This window comes from Adiantum capillus-veneris, chromosome 4 (assembly GCF_014529385.1).
Source record: "Adiantum capillus-veneris isolate H3 chromosome 4, ASM1452938v2, whole genome shotgun sequence".
Lineage (NCBI taxonomy): Eukaryota > Viridiplantae > Streptophyta > Polypodiopsida > Polypodiales > Pteridaceae > Adiantum > Adiantum capillus-veneris.
Window position 1 is genome coordinate 98,133,466 of NC_140934.1, and position 15,153 is coordinate 98,148,618.

The 15,153-nt window shown below is 40.2% G+C and overlaps 1 pseudogene; it reads left to right on the plus strand.

The window, feature by feature from the left end:
- Positions 1 to 10,174: 10,174 nt before the first annotated feature.
- Positions 10,175 to 14,579, plus strand: LOC147459668 (uncharacterized; annotated as a pseudogene).
- Positions 14,580 to 15,153: the final 574 nt, after the last annotated feature.

The window sequence follows — 15,153 nt, forward strand, 5'->3', positions numbered from 1 at the left end:
CAATTCTTTGTGTTCCTTCAAGACTAGCTAGTGCAATGAAGATGGAAACTTCATGAACTAAGCAAAACACTTAACAAACACAACTTGAATTATCCCCGTTTCAGACCCAAGACCTCACACACCTTCAAAGATGGTGAGAGCTAGCAGGGTATGAGAGTAGATTGAGAGGAAGAAGAAGTATCTTACGAGAAAGATGTACGTCTCCTCACATAATCACTCATATGTAGCATAGCTTAGCTTAGTAATTAGCTTGGTAGAGGAGATGAGCATGCATTGAAGCTTGGATCTTGGTTGGATTTGCATCCTCATGCCAAGAGAGTGTTGATGTAGGCTTCTATCTCACAAGCTTGGAGTAGGTGATGAGTTCTCCATTAAAGCTTGGGAAGAGATAGTCTTCTCTTTCTTCACACATGAGCTTGTGTGAGTGTGTGTGTGATAATGCCTTGCAAAAATCAGCCCCCTCTCTCTCTCTTGGGTGAGCCCTCTTGCTAATTGCTCTTGCTGAAGCCTCATTGGCTCTCCCCAAGTCAAGCCAATTACAATTAAGCAGCATAAGTGATAGCCTTCTGACATGTATCCCCCTTTCCCCTTTTGTGAGAGCTTTAGGTAATTAAATAATTAAACTAAACTCTCATTGGACCCCTTTGCCTCCTGGCCAATAGGAATCAGGCAAGCCATGGGGCTCCTGAATGCTCATTGGACCCCTTGGGAGACTGCCTAATAGTCTTCTAGGAGACTTAATTCTCATTTGTTTCTTTTATTAAATGTTTTTAAATTAATTAAACTAGATTTACTCTAGCTTAATTCTCATTGGTCCACTTCAAGGGTCATCCAATAGAAATTGGGCACACCTTGTGGGCATCTGGCCTAGGGAGCTTACATGTGTCCCTCATTCCCTTTGTGTAAAGGGAGCCTGTGTGTGTGTGTGTGTGTGTGTGTGTGGCTTTCTCTCTCATCCCCTACCTTTAGGGCTCGCCCCCTCCCATGTAGGGATGTGCAAAGACTTTTAGGGCACACACAAAGCATCCAATTTTCCCTAGGGTTGACCTTTGGACACAACCTTTGAATTTTGGAACCTTAGCATTTTGGAAGTCTTAATGGGCTGAACCTTAGGGTCTTTTCAGCCCATTGTTGCACATGGCTCTTTTGCAGATGGCCCCCCCTTTGGATCCCTATTTTCCCTCCTTTGGATCCCTACTGTGGCCGGTCTGCTAGCTTAACCAATATTCTAGCTTTTTCTCCCCTGGCCTTCCCCACATTAAATGATTAGTTTAATATGAGAAAATCATTTAGGAGAATTAGATATTGATTATTATGACATGAGCTTTGAGCTTTTATTGGCTTACTTTGAATACTCATACCCTTTGAATAACACCAAATTGTTACTAGAACACCGATTTAGGTTTCATTTTCAAAAGGGTCCCTGCAAGGTAACTCTTATTTGACACGTTAAACTATCTAAACACACAAAAAAACCACCATTAATCATAAAGAAAACATCAAGATAATTTGCACCTTTTCAATTACATATCTTAAATAATTCATGCAAAAAAACAGTGGATTATTTTAATGCTATGACTCTAGAAGATCTTATCAAGTGCTGATTTTTTCTATTACAAAAACATGAACTGCCATGTTTTCTATTCGAATGTCATTGCTAGTTATTTGAACCCTTTGTTAGGGATTCACAAAAGCATTTTATTCATTTACTAAATGCAAGATACCAGACATCCTTACTAATATTTGGACTTACACTTTGCAAACTTTATCCCTTCTTTTATCACAAGAAGTACATAGGCTTCAACACATTAGTATGGTAAGCGTAACAAGCTCTGTTCTATATCAAACTGAGGGTGAAAGAGAGAGTACATAAACGATCACAAGGACGCTGATGAATTTAACTAAATATTTTCTACAATGAGAAAGAGGTTTCTCCATATGGGTATGATTTGTTCCATCTTGCTAGCTTGTGATGATACTCTCTATTGACCAAATAGACACTTCGATAGCATGTGGTCAACTTCACCTTTTTATTGGGTCTAGAAACCTTAGTGTTGTGTTTGTGGCTCCTTAATAAGCTGTTTGTGATGTTATTGTGGCTCATGAGGTTTCTCTTGCTCATTGAAAAATCCTTTCACTTTTCGACATGCTATTCCACACATCCACATTATATTTTAGAGGTTCTTTCCATCAATGTGATGCACAAGTAGATCTACCTCAAGTCTCCATTGTACATGCAAACTTCAAGCTACTCATCTAGACCTCGTCTACAAATGTGGGGACTAAACCATTAGTTCATTTTTGTGTCACGCTCAAATTAAGATCTAGAGCATTATTCAAAAGATTCATTACTTTGTTAGCGTACAAGGTAAAATCACAGCACTGCGCTCTCATTAACCCACGTGGCTACTCTTTAAAAATGTGGGGACTAAACCATTAGTTCTTTTTTGTGTCACGCTCAAATTAAGATCTAAGCATTATTCAAAAGCTTCATTACTTTGTCAGCTCGGAGCTTTGTTTGCAGGTTTGTCTCTGGCCACTGTTTGAGAGAGAGAGAGAGAGAGAGAGAGAGAGAGAGAGAGAGAGAGAGAGAGAGAGAGAGAGAGAGAGAGAGAGAGAGAGAGAGAGAGAGAGAGAGAGAGAGAGAGAGAGAGAGAGAGAGAGAGAAGGCTATAAAGCGAGTAACATCTTTTTGACGCTCCTCCTTTCAACCAAAGCCATCATCATAGCACGTTATAATTTCCACACACATATTCATAGGAGTAATTGCTACAAGAGGCTGTGACTTTTTTCTAGCTAGTACTAGCTAAAGGAAGTAACAAGCATTGCTGGATGTGGGTCTACAGATTACCCTTCTCTTTCTATGCTTTTCTTCTGTGCTCCAAAATAGTGTGCATTTACCCTACGCTTAAGCAACTTATTAGGAGATTAATTAGCTGCTATGGCCTGGAAGTCAAAATCCAGATGCAAAGTGAGGGCCTCTCTCCAGCTGCAATCACCTACGCACAGGCATCTAGAAGGCATGTGGCTCTGTCGCGCTTTTCTAATCGTTGCAGTCAAAATTTAGATGCAAGGTGAGGGCCTCTCTCATGTTGCAATCACCTATGCATGCATAGATGCAATCACCTACACAAGCATCACATGTTGCAAGATTTTTTCATCACACATCGATCACAGGCGTTGACGACTTTCAAATCTATCATGCTCCCTATCAGGTGTTCTGTTCACAATGTCAGCAAATGCGAAGCGAGGGCCTATGTTTCGATGCAATCACCTACGCATGCATCTTGAAGGCATGTGGCTCTTTGCAAGATAAAAGATGTCGTGCCTTGCACCGTCTTGGTCTACATGTATGCTTAATGTGGTGCGCTTGAGAAAGCACAAAAAGTGCTTGGAGTGTCACCTCTTGGAATGCATTAATTGTTGCATGTGCCCAACTAGCTATTGTACTGGCACCTTATACCTGTTCACATGAAAGCAAAGAGCCATGAAGAAAAGACTACCTCGTTGACATGGTGAGCGCATTCTTCAGTAGCATAGAGTCTCTAGGCCAAAGCTCCTCCCTATTCATTCTAGCAATAGAAGGTCGACAATGTCACTGTTTGCCTCATCGACATATTGGCATCGACTTTCTCTTGCAGTGAAGCCTCTGTGCCTTCCTCGTGTAGCAATCATAGCAGCTTTGTGTGCAACAAGACCCAGTGGCTAGATGAATAGTATGTCCAACTTCAACTACCTTACTCAGCTTGTTTCTGCAAGTGCAACTAGTTATGACCAGCATTATGCCGCTCCAAGTATAGCACATGGAGATTCAACAACCCTGTGCCCTCGACCATCCTTCAATGTTCATGGAAATGATATACAACAGGTCCCATGCCTAATTCTCAAGATTCACACCATTTTCATTCCGCGTAGTATGCCCGCGTAGCAGCAAGCCGGACAGACCCAGAAAGGAGTATCAAAGATCTTTCAAACCGTGGTAATATTTCATAGATCATCAAGCTGGACAGTACTTCAGATGCTTGCCGACATGATAGCACTCCCAAAGCTCAAATATTTCACTCAGATATCTCATCAACCTCCTCCATGGTCAATAGTATGATCGGGCGTCGTTCATGTCGAGCCATAGTGATCTTGATTCTTTGATGCGGCCTCCCTCGATGCTGTGTAGTCCTCTGCCAGTCGTGGGCATCTGGATCTTAATTCTAGCTCTGTCGCTTGGTTGATCAATGTGCCTCTGGTGTGAGGAGAATGTGGGATCTGCTGTGGTAGTAGCTGCTCCGATGGTTTAGTGCCCGCTCTAAAGAAGTCTGTGATCCGCCTTGACACTCACTAGCTTCTCCTCTTGTCAGGCTCTTTCTGTGCGTGCGCAGCTCGAGCAAAAAAAAATCCCAGGCATCGATTATTGTCTCTGGTCCTCATTCCCCATGACTCTAGAGAGTGGTCCAAATCCCTCTCTGAACAAGCAATGGAAGCGGCCTCATATCTTATAGTTAACGGGACGTGTCCTGGCCTCTGTTGGTACTCCGTTGTATCGAAGCTGGTGTCTTGTCACAACGTCGTCCTTCGCAAGCTGGAGAAGACGCGCTATATAGAAATCCATCTTCGTGCCTAGCTCATGTGTGGGTTGTATCCAAGATCACAATTGTGTACCATAGTTACCCAACTCTGACAAGCCCCAAAGTGTAAGATCACAGCTCGAAGAGGTGAATGCACCCATTCGTAGGAGAAGGCCCACGTTCACACCTGAATTGAGTGGTAGTTTACATCTTGAATAGAGGGAGATCACTGATTCCTTTAGAGCACTTCAGAGCCAACTTATACCAGAGGTATATTAGTTGATTGAGCCATTGAGCTTAGAGAGCTCGATGCCTATGTCTACGAGGGAGACCACAACATCAATGGAGGCTCCATAGAGGATCATGACAATTCTAGAACGACATATATGGGAGACGCTCAGTACGACTATTTGCATTGGTGGACATTGACCCGATGTCGGTGTCCTCGGGCATTGATGATGATGATTTTAGTCTCACTTTATGTCAGTTTTTTTTATACCAAGGCATTGGATTAGATCCATCAATATTAAAAACAGGACCTTTTGAAGAGGCCAACTGTATTAACATTTTATTTCATTTCATTCATTCTCTCTCTCTCTCTCTCTCTCTCTACCCTATCGCTATCGCCAGCACATCTTTCTGCACACGGGAAACCTCAGTACCGCTTTGCTAATTGCAACTTGCGAAGCTAGCTGCATCCATGGCGCCCTGCATTTAGCAGTCGAGCTGCACCGCGCCAATCGACAGCTAGCCGTGCGAGCTGCTGCTCAAGCTCCAGACTCATTCGCTGCCCTCCCAGCCGACGTCGAAGATGTTGGCACGTTGGAGAAACAGGTAGTATGTTAGTTACTTAGCACTGCACGCGCGCAGCCCTCCCACCAATTGATTATTGCTTTGATACAGAACCCAAGTTTACTATGTGCTGATAACATCTCTAATGAGAATGATATTGCAGGGAATGCGGATGCTGCTTGCAGAAAAGCCGGCGAAGGTACGCAACAGCTTGGAGGGAAGAGTAAAAGGGAGGTCAAGAGAAGGGATGCAGAAGGATACGTCCACGAGCTGCAAATTCGCAAGTTCTTCGCAAATACACCATCTTCGCAAGTTTTGACACACAGTGTATGTTGTTAAGCAATAACTACTTCCATTGTCCATGGAAACGTCACATGGCTGTGTTTCTGTAATTGCCTCGTTGCAGTCTCCAAGTGCATATCCAGAACGTCGGCAGGGCTGATCACTTGAACACCACACCTAGAAGCTTTGTGCTGCCAGGACCTATATATGGTCAGACCAGTTCGAGTTTGCAAAACTAGACTTGTCTGAGTTCTCAGGACGTGACCAAGTAAAACAGGCTAATGTTGTTTGCTTTGTGCAGCAATAACGAGTACATCCATTGGAAGCTGATTACGCCAACATAGGTTCACCACATAAAAGAATCCCAAAAGCGACGTTCTGCAAGCCCACGTCGTCCCCACTCGATCTGCAACAAATTTCCAGCAGTAAGTTTTTTGACGCATAGTCACTCTCACTCACTCACTCACTCCGAGAGAGAGAGAGAGAGAGAGAGAGAGAGAGAGAGAGAGAGAGAGAGAGAGAGAGAGAGAGAGAGAGAGAGAGAGAGAGAGAGAGAGAGAGAGAGAGAGAGAGAGAGAGAGAGAGAGAGAGAGAGAGAGTATTTTCTACAGAGTCTGTTTTTCAAGTCATTTTTTTCTTGCATTCATGCATGTCAATAGGTTCTACATTACTCTGAGCAAATGCTGCATCAGATCAGTATCCTTTTAATTGAAAAGCTTGTGTGCTTGTTGCAAAGCTACAATATGACACAATTGGCTAGAACATAAATCCAAAAACGTTAGCTTATCCATCCTAATAGAAAGCACGTGTTCTCCATGTGTCATGGACTCTGGCTCAGACAGGTTTAGACCACCGTCCACAAATAAAATGGTCCTATGGAATTGTGCGCAACTTGCCAAATATTTTTGTGTCAAAGTGTGGAGTGCAATAAGAAAATATGACACCAAGAGGAGGGCAACAAAGAGAGAAAAACGCAAAAGAAGAGAAGTGGCTACTAAAATAGGACGGACTCATGAGAGAGACACTATGTGAAGGCAGGCATATTTGTTCAGCTTTATACAAGCTGCTCAACCTGTTGCTACCCCATCCTGGCCAGCTAGCATTGTCCGACACAGCCTTGACTGCTCCTGCCCTGCCTTCCCTTTGTTGCTCGTAGCACCTGCCGTCTGTTGTGTTGGCTGTCACTCCTTTCTTGTAAGCCTTTACATCACCCTCGCTTGTGTCAAGTAAACAAGAACACCCTGTTGGCTCCAAATGTTGGCACCTCTTGTGGTATTTCTTTACTCTTACTGCACTTGAGAAAACCTGTAAACAATGACACCATATTGGCCCCAAAGGTTGGCACCCCTTGCCGCTCTTGGAAGCCCACGTGCACTCTCCACACCATCTCCGAGGACCCCCATTTCGCAGCTCCTCCTACTGCCTTTGCTAAGATCGAGTGCTGCTTCTCGCACAATCAAACCGCTAGCTAGCGCTACAGTGCAGCCCGACTTGCGTGCCCACTACATGTTGTATTAATAAGCTGCCTTTTAATATTCACTTCCTAGCTATTTATCTATATTGAACTGCAATATATTATCTCCTCTCTACAAGGTTATTCCCGCAACGTCAAATCAAAGAAGATCGTAATCGTCAGGTGGTCCGTGCGAAGCTGCAAAGAGTATAGTGGTTCGCTTCTTTGAAACATCTGCTAAGAGCACCCTCTGCCAGCAGCAGCTGAGCGTCCAAAAGCCAGCTGCGCGCCGCTGCACAAGGCCCGACTCATGATCATATGAGCTACATAATATAAAGCTGCGTGCCCACCTGCTGTAAGCTCTTGCTAGCTAATTAGCTGGATACTGCATTCGACTGCAATATAAATCGTCTGTAGGAGGTTATTCCTGCGACATCAAATCAAAGAAGGCCGTACAGCTCGTCAGCTTGTCCGCGCGAAGTTGCAAAGAGTTATACGGTGGTTTGCCGCCCTAAAACATCAGCTATGACCGCCTTTTGCAGCAGCTAGCTGAACGAATTCCTCTTGCAAGCCTTCGGACGTGCGCGTCTTCGGTTAGTTGTGCGGCGCAATTGGTGGCGGACCAAATTGGAAGCTAAGCATCGTCTCTGGATCAGTGCCGCCTTAACAAGTTTCCATTACCAGCCAGGTATTTATTTCCAATTTTTTACCAGTGCTCGAAAAAAACATTTTTTCAAAAACTTGCCAAACCTACATATGTGAAACAACACAATTTGAAGGTTTTTATACCAAATTACAGTAAATTTTTCCAAATTTTGTAGGTTTTCTCACTTTCAAATATAAAATTTAGGGGTAAATCTCAAAATTGGTAGGTGGGATTACACTAAACCTAGGTTTTTTTCGAGCTTTGTAAATTTCCACCAAAGAAAATACATTTCTTAGCCAAACAGAGGAATGGCACAAATTGGTAATTTCAAGCATCGAATCATGTCGGTTTTTATGTCAAAAAAATGAAGCCTTTATCACAATATTCTACAAAGTGTGCACCTTTTATTTGCATTTACGATTGTATTGAGGGAATGTAAATGCTGCTGGTATTGAAATTAGAATTGGAATGTAAATGCTATTGGTATTGAAAGTTCATTTGGAAATGGTGGTTGGTGCCATAGTTGGGAATGGTATAAATTTATCAATTCAATTTAGCATTGCACTCTAGAGTCTTTGTTTGTACTCTTGTTTGTAGCGCGAGACCCTAAAGGGTCTTCCCTAACGACCCTAAAGAGTTGTATTTGCTACAAAAATATATTCATTTTACATTGTACTTCTTTGATTATTTTAAGCCTTTGCTTTGTAGGTTTGTAGTAGTATTCATGTCTAGCTGTATTTAGCTTACATTAGGTCTTGAGAATATAGCTTGATGTGAATTATTCAATGTGAATTGTAAATTGAGAGGGGTAAGATTAAGCTTTCAAGTTGAAAGGGGTGTCACTCTGACTAGCCAGTGTTGCTTGTGGTATCCACTACAGATGGCTGGTCAAAGTGAGCAAACACTATGTGATGACATTGATAGTGAAAGTATAAGTGAAGTGCGAGAATATCCTATAGAGAAACGCAGAGAATTTGTAGACTTGCAGTCACAAATCTTATTTCATGAGTTTGGGCAGGATAGTGCTTGGCCAGAAGACCAATATCTATTGTTTGGAAGGTCTGGGAGAAAATGGAATGTTTTAACCATTTTCATTGACGATGTAATGGCATGGGATGTAAATGTAAAGCTTTTGACTCTCAAGAGGAAGCTAGGACTTGTTGACCGCTACAAGGTAGTATACCGCTCAAACGAGGAGACCATGTCTATGGCCACCTTGATGGACAGAGCGAAAGTGATAGGACATATTATTCCTAGAAGAAAAATTATTTTGTATCGACTGCCTCCACCATATCCCACTGCACAACCACCTTATTAAGTTTACTATGTACTCTCCTTGCAAAATGGATGACTATTTCAGCATCTCTTAATAATATTTGATCACTAATGTACTCATTTAAAGGTGTTTATGTTGTACGTTCTTTGATTTGTACAAAAGTTCACACGTATATTTATATTTGGTTTGCAGTCATGGGCACAATAACTTCTTGGAAGTGCGCGTGTAATTATAAGTGTTCACACTCTATTAACGGTTGGGAGTTGGTGTCAAAACGGACCTTTTATTTTCATCAAAATCAAGACTCATTAGGAAAGCTACATCCTTCTGTGACCAAGCGTAGAAGGGTACAAAGTGACATTGATTTGGATGTCACACATAACATCACAGAACGAACAGAAGATCGACATGTAGAAAGAACTGAAGAGTCCAATAGTGATGGAAGGAAGGCTTTCTGCAACTGTTCTTTCTATTGCTATGGCGGGCGGTTTGTGCATACTTCAACCCTTTATCGACACCAAATTCTTTCAAAGAGATTTGGGAGCTTGAAGCTCCATTTTGGTTTAGATGTAGCCACATGTGCAGAGTATGCACAAAGCCAAGAAAGTCAATGCTTGCTTTTGATTATATTCCAATAGGACCTCAACTGAAGCTTCTTACAAGGAGTAGAACCTTTTGTCATGAGCTATTGAGTTTGTGGCGCCATAAAAATCAATGGTGTAAGGGAGATGCATTTTCTACGGGAAGGCATATAAAGGAATTTTGGGATGGAACAAAATTCCAAGGAGTGAAGAACTTTTGGGACCCATTGTCAACATATGAGCTGCCAGTTGTTTGCTCTACACCTGGATGTAAGAAGTCTTACACGACTTTTCCCTTTGACAAACGCTCTCAAAAACTTGAAGATGCATGGGATGCTGATCGAGCAGTGTACACTTTTATCTGCTCCGAATGCAAGGAAGAAATCGAATGTGAGAAAAGGTTGTGCAAGGTAATGATGTCTATCTTCCTCTTTTTCTTAGCAAAATATACAATAAATGTCCTTACTTACTCTGATTGTTGGTGTGCATAATCAGGGTGACCCTAGAAATATAGCTCTCTTGTTGCATTGGGACGGGTTTCAAACTTCAAGAACCACACAAAAAAGTTGTGGGGTTGTGGAGATTATGGTGCTCAATGCTGGAAAACAAAACTCTATGGATATCATGCCAGTCTTGTTTATTCCACAAAGCTGCAAAAAGATTATTAAGTCTTCCGGCGATGTCTTCGGATCATTTCTGAAACCATTAGTGGATGAGTTGGAATCACTGTATATTGATGGAGTGGATGTATTATATGAGTATCCACTAGAAAACATCTTTGATGATACGAGGGTGGAATCTAAATTCTGTAAGATACGAATTATGGTTATGATGGTTACCGGAGACCATCCGGCCCAATGCAAGATTGGCTTGTTCAAAAATGGGGGACAAGAGTTCTGCAGGAGAGATTGTGCCACATGCATCACTTTGCAAGAGATAGGCCTGGACTAGAAGGGAGGTATATTTACAATGAAAATCGCTTACAAGTCAGATACCCACCAGTTGCAAGAACAACAAACGAGATGGTTCATGCCATAGCTGAGGCAAAGAGGTGTTGTACTTTTGCTGAGAAGGATGAGATTTGGAAGAAAGCTGGTTTATCAGGGGAGTCAATACTTTGGAGACTCTTTGACTTATATGGATTTGACCCCTCTCTTGACTTGGTTTTTGATGTAATGCACACCTTGTCTCTAAATGTTTTCAAGAAGTATATTGCACACTTATTCCAGAATGCAGATTCTTCAGTGAAGAAAAATATTGATGAAGCCACTTTGACTGTTACAAAATTGGCACCAGCACCTATTCGCTATGGTCGGTGGCCAAACTCACCAAGTGTCTATTATGAATCCTTCAAGGCGGAAGAGAATCAAAAGTTTATGCAGTGGTGTCTACCATATATTCTAAGAGTCGTAGATGGTATTCCGCATGAGATGAAAACTTTAGGAATCTTGTTGGTGGACATAGCACATAGCTTTTATGGCTACATTCGAGAACATGGAATGTCGGCTACTGACATTCAGGTTATCAAATCCTTGATGCAATCTTGGAGAATCCGAAAGGAGGAATACTCAGGAGCAAACTCATCACCCTTGGAGCATGTAGCTGGAAGTGGGGAACTACTTGAGGATATTTTGCGGCATGGACTACATGACATATATTGGTGCTATATGTTCGAACGTTTAGTGAAAGCGTACAGTGCTATCAAAACAAATAGCATAAATGATGAAGCATCTTTTGTACAATTCTATCTGAGAATGTTTTTCACAAAAGTATTCCAAGCAATCCAACATGATAAAGATGCCCTGCTACCTTGTGATAGAGTCCTACAACAATTGCATAGTGTATTGGGTCAAACTACTGCAGCTGATTGTGCAATCGGGGCCTCCATTGAGTGCTGCACTTCACATCTTGATGGACTATTCAACGTTACTTCTATTGGAAAGGCAAGATCGTTGTGGAACGACATCTTAAAGTATGGCAAGAGAGCATCTTGTACTGATAACATTCTTATGAAGGGTATTGCAATATCAAAGAGGAGGGGTAATTATAGGGTTCCAACATCTGAGGAGGTTACCTACTTAAGGAGCTTTTGGAACATCGATGATGAAATCTCTTCATTTGGTGATGTACAAACATATGACAAAGTCTTCTATAAAGGAGAACTTTTCAAGATTGGCAATGATGTAGTTGTAAAGGTGGACACGTTAGACACCTTGTCTGAGGAGAGAGGTCATTGGAAAGCTCGCATAACCTCTTTCTTCTCCATGCAGCTTGATGGGAAAGCAATGATGTTTTTTGGTGCAACTTACTACAAACAATGTATTACAGGAGACAATTATTCAGAGGAACTAGTCATAGATACAATGACTGGAATGAGCATTCTTCAGAAAACACCGCTTCCATTTACTTGGGATAGTGTGCGGCCTATCTATTCTTTGCTTCATAAATTTATCCCATTGCCATTACCGAGGAGCCAAAGATTGATTGCATATGAAGTTAAGGACCTAAAGCAGAGGGCTAAGCTACTAATGGAAGGCAATTGTGGGAATGTACCCTTGTGGTTGGAGCATGATGACATTGTCAAAGTCCGTTTAGAAAACAATGGTACAATACAATTCAAGCATGCTGTTGTAAGATGTGTACAATGTGACAGCAAAATCACAAAGCTTGCTATTTTGAAATCTGATGCAAGTGATCCTCATATATGGAAAGTTCATGAGGAGGAAAACACATGGAGAGATTGGGATTCTTGTGTTCTTTTAATCAAAGATTGGATTGTACTAAAACGTAAAAAAGTTAGAAATCTTGGAGAAAGTGATCGATGGATCCCTATTTTATGGAGATGTCCATAAGTCAAGGACATGAGAAAAAGACATTCATAAAGTACTTGATCACATAAGGCTTTTGCTATTAGAGAATTAAATGATTTTGTGGTTTGAATTTTATTATATGGTTGAGCATTGTTCTCTCTATGATTTATTTTCATCTTAACTTTTTGTATTGTTCGAGTTATATCTCAAGTGGCACAAATTGAAACTTTTTGGAGTCTTATCTTATCTGCATATGTCGACTACTCTTGTAGGGCTCGCATGGATCTTCCACAGTCAATTTTTCAGCAACTAGTTTCACTTCCTCATGAGGAGACTGTGAAACTACTCGACGCTTGGAGGGAACATCACTCTTTGGGTAACAAAAGGGTTGTTGGTAACTCAACTAGTTCTCTTCCATATGATCCGATCATATATGATCAAGTCTTTAGAGCTCCTCCTCCTAAACATAGAGAGCACAATAAGTTGTATGGTAGAGAATTTCTTAAAAAAGAGGATCATGGTCAGTATAGAGTGTTGTGTGCAAATTATGGGATGGTGCGAGGGTGGTTTGCAAAGGTAGGGCCAATTGCAGATTTGAGACATAATAGCAAGGGTAAAGATATGGTTTTGAGTATCATCCGAGAGAAGATGGGTGAGCTAAAGCCAGTGAAAGTATATGGTGTGGAATATTTGTGGAAAGAGTCCGACATTTACAATTGGTGTATAAAGTCATTGGCGTCCAAAAGAAAGTGGACCAAACAAAAGGCTTGCAAAGGCGCTATAATGGTATAAGTTTTTGTATTATCTTTTTATTTTGCTTTCAAATCATATGCTATGTAGATGTTTATCTTATTCTTGAGTTATGTTACATTTTTAAGGATACTCATGATGTTCAAGAGCTTGACAATGATGGTGTAGAGAAAGAGACAGAATTATCATCAAAGGTAATAGTATAGAATGATTTTTAAGAGTTTTGATATTAAGTTTCTTATTGAGTAATTTTTATTAGGACGAGGATGCTTCCAAGCAAAGTTATGATGAGAACTTTGTAGATGTGGTAGAGGGCGATAAAGACATCTCAGAATCCACACTGGTAATTGATATATACTATTCTTTATACAAGTGTAATGCCGATCTTTGAAGATTTTTTAAAGTTTTGTGTATGTCTTATGTATTCAGAAAGAACCTGATGTATACATTCCAGAAATATCTTGGGACAATGATGAAAATCATATGGCTGCATATGAGGTATATGAAGATCATGCTACTTCTTTTGCTCTCTCTCATTTCATATCTACATGATGATTTATTTATGTGAAAATGTTGGCTTAGGAGTATCAAAATTTTATGAAAGAAAATATCTTTTCTAGTGCACTAGGAGATGTGGATTCAATGTCTTTGTCTGCTGGTGATAAGTCTCATGAAACTTCAATCGAGAAGCCGGTGAGATTTTGTTCATGTTTTTTTCCCATTGTGTAACATTTTTAGAGATGTAAAAAATATCAAGTTGTGTTTTTTGTGTTGGTAGATATCGGATAAGTTAAATAAAGTTGAAAAAATTGCATCTAAAGGGTGCGATGAAGAGCATTCTAGAAAGAGTACTCGAAAATGGAAGGTATTCAAATTATACTATTAAACTAATGCTAATTGTAAACTTGTTAAATAAATGTCATTAAAGTAAGCTTGGGTTATGTCTTAGGCTACAACTAAGCTTGCTGAACTCCTTCAAAAAAAAAGAAGGGTCAAAAGCTAAGAGGATTCAAAAGTCAAAGGTAGCTGTTTTGTTTTTTGTTGATGGCTCTAAACACTTATACTATGGTAATAAATCTAAAGTAATGTGTCTTGTCTCTCTTTTTAGGATGTTGAGAAAGATGTTTTTGTTTCTAATGAGAAGGCTACCTTGGAAGTGCAGGTTTGTTTTCAATCTTACAAATATATCTTATGCTTACTCTCGAAAAGATTGCAACCATATTCTCTAATTTAACTCTTTATTGTGTAGGCACGCAAACTCACTAGAGAAGATCAAGAAACCATTCTGATGAAATGGTTTGGGGTTAGAAGAGTGGAAGAAGTGTATCCATTTGTGAAGCCTACTTACATGGCTTAAAAAAAAACGAACTCCTTTTTTTGTAGAAAAACGTGTGAAACTAGCTCTTTTACTATGTGTGAAGATTTGGTAGCTTGGCTTTTATTAGAAGGCATGATGATTGTAAGACTTGAAAAGATTGGCTCTCTTTCTTTGAAAGATATAGAAGTAGCTAATGATAAAGACTAATGGTTGTATGATGGACTTTGTAAGAATTTTTGAGAGACATCTATATGAAAGTGATCATTTTTAGTTTTCTATTTAATCTTTATCTCTTTTAGTCAAAAAGTATGTGCTATTTTGTATATGTTATGTTAAATTGATTATTTATGTGGATTATTATAATACAACTACATAGATAGCATTGTGTGGTTACAACTATGTAGATGAAAGAAGAATTTCTTACTATATGGTTAGTTAAAACTCTCATATAACTATAATATTATGGCTACATCCATATAGGAGAATCCGAGTCAAACTAGTAAGAAATATTGCTATATGGTTACTTAAAACTCCCATATAGCTATACTATTATGCTTACAACCATATAGGAGTATTCTCATTATTACTAGTTTGCACTCTTACTAGATATGTGTATTCAATCTAGTAAGTTGCCTAGTAATTATATTTTTTTTGCTATATAAAAATGCGTCCAAAGTTCCTTGTCT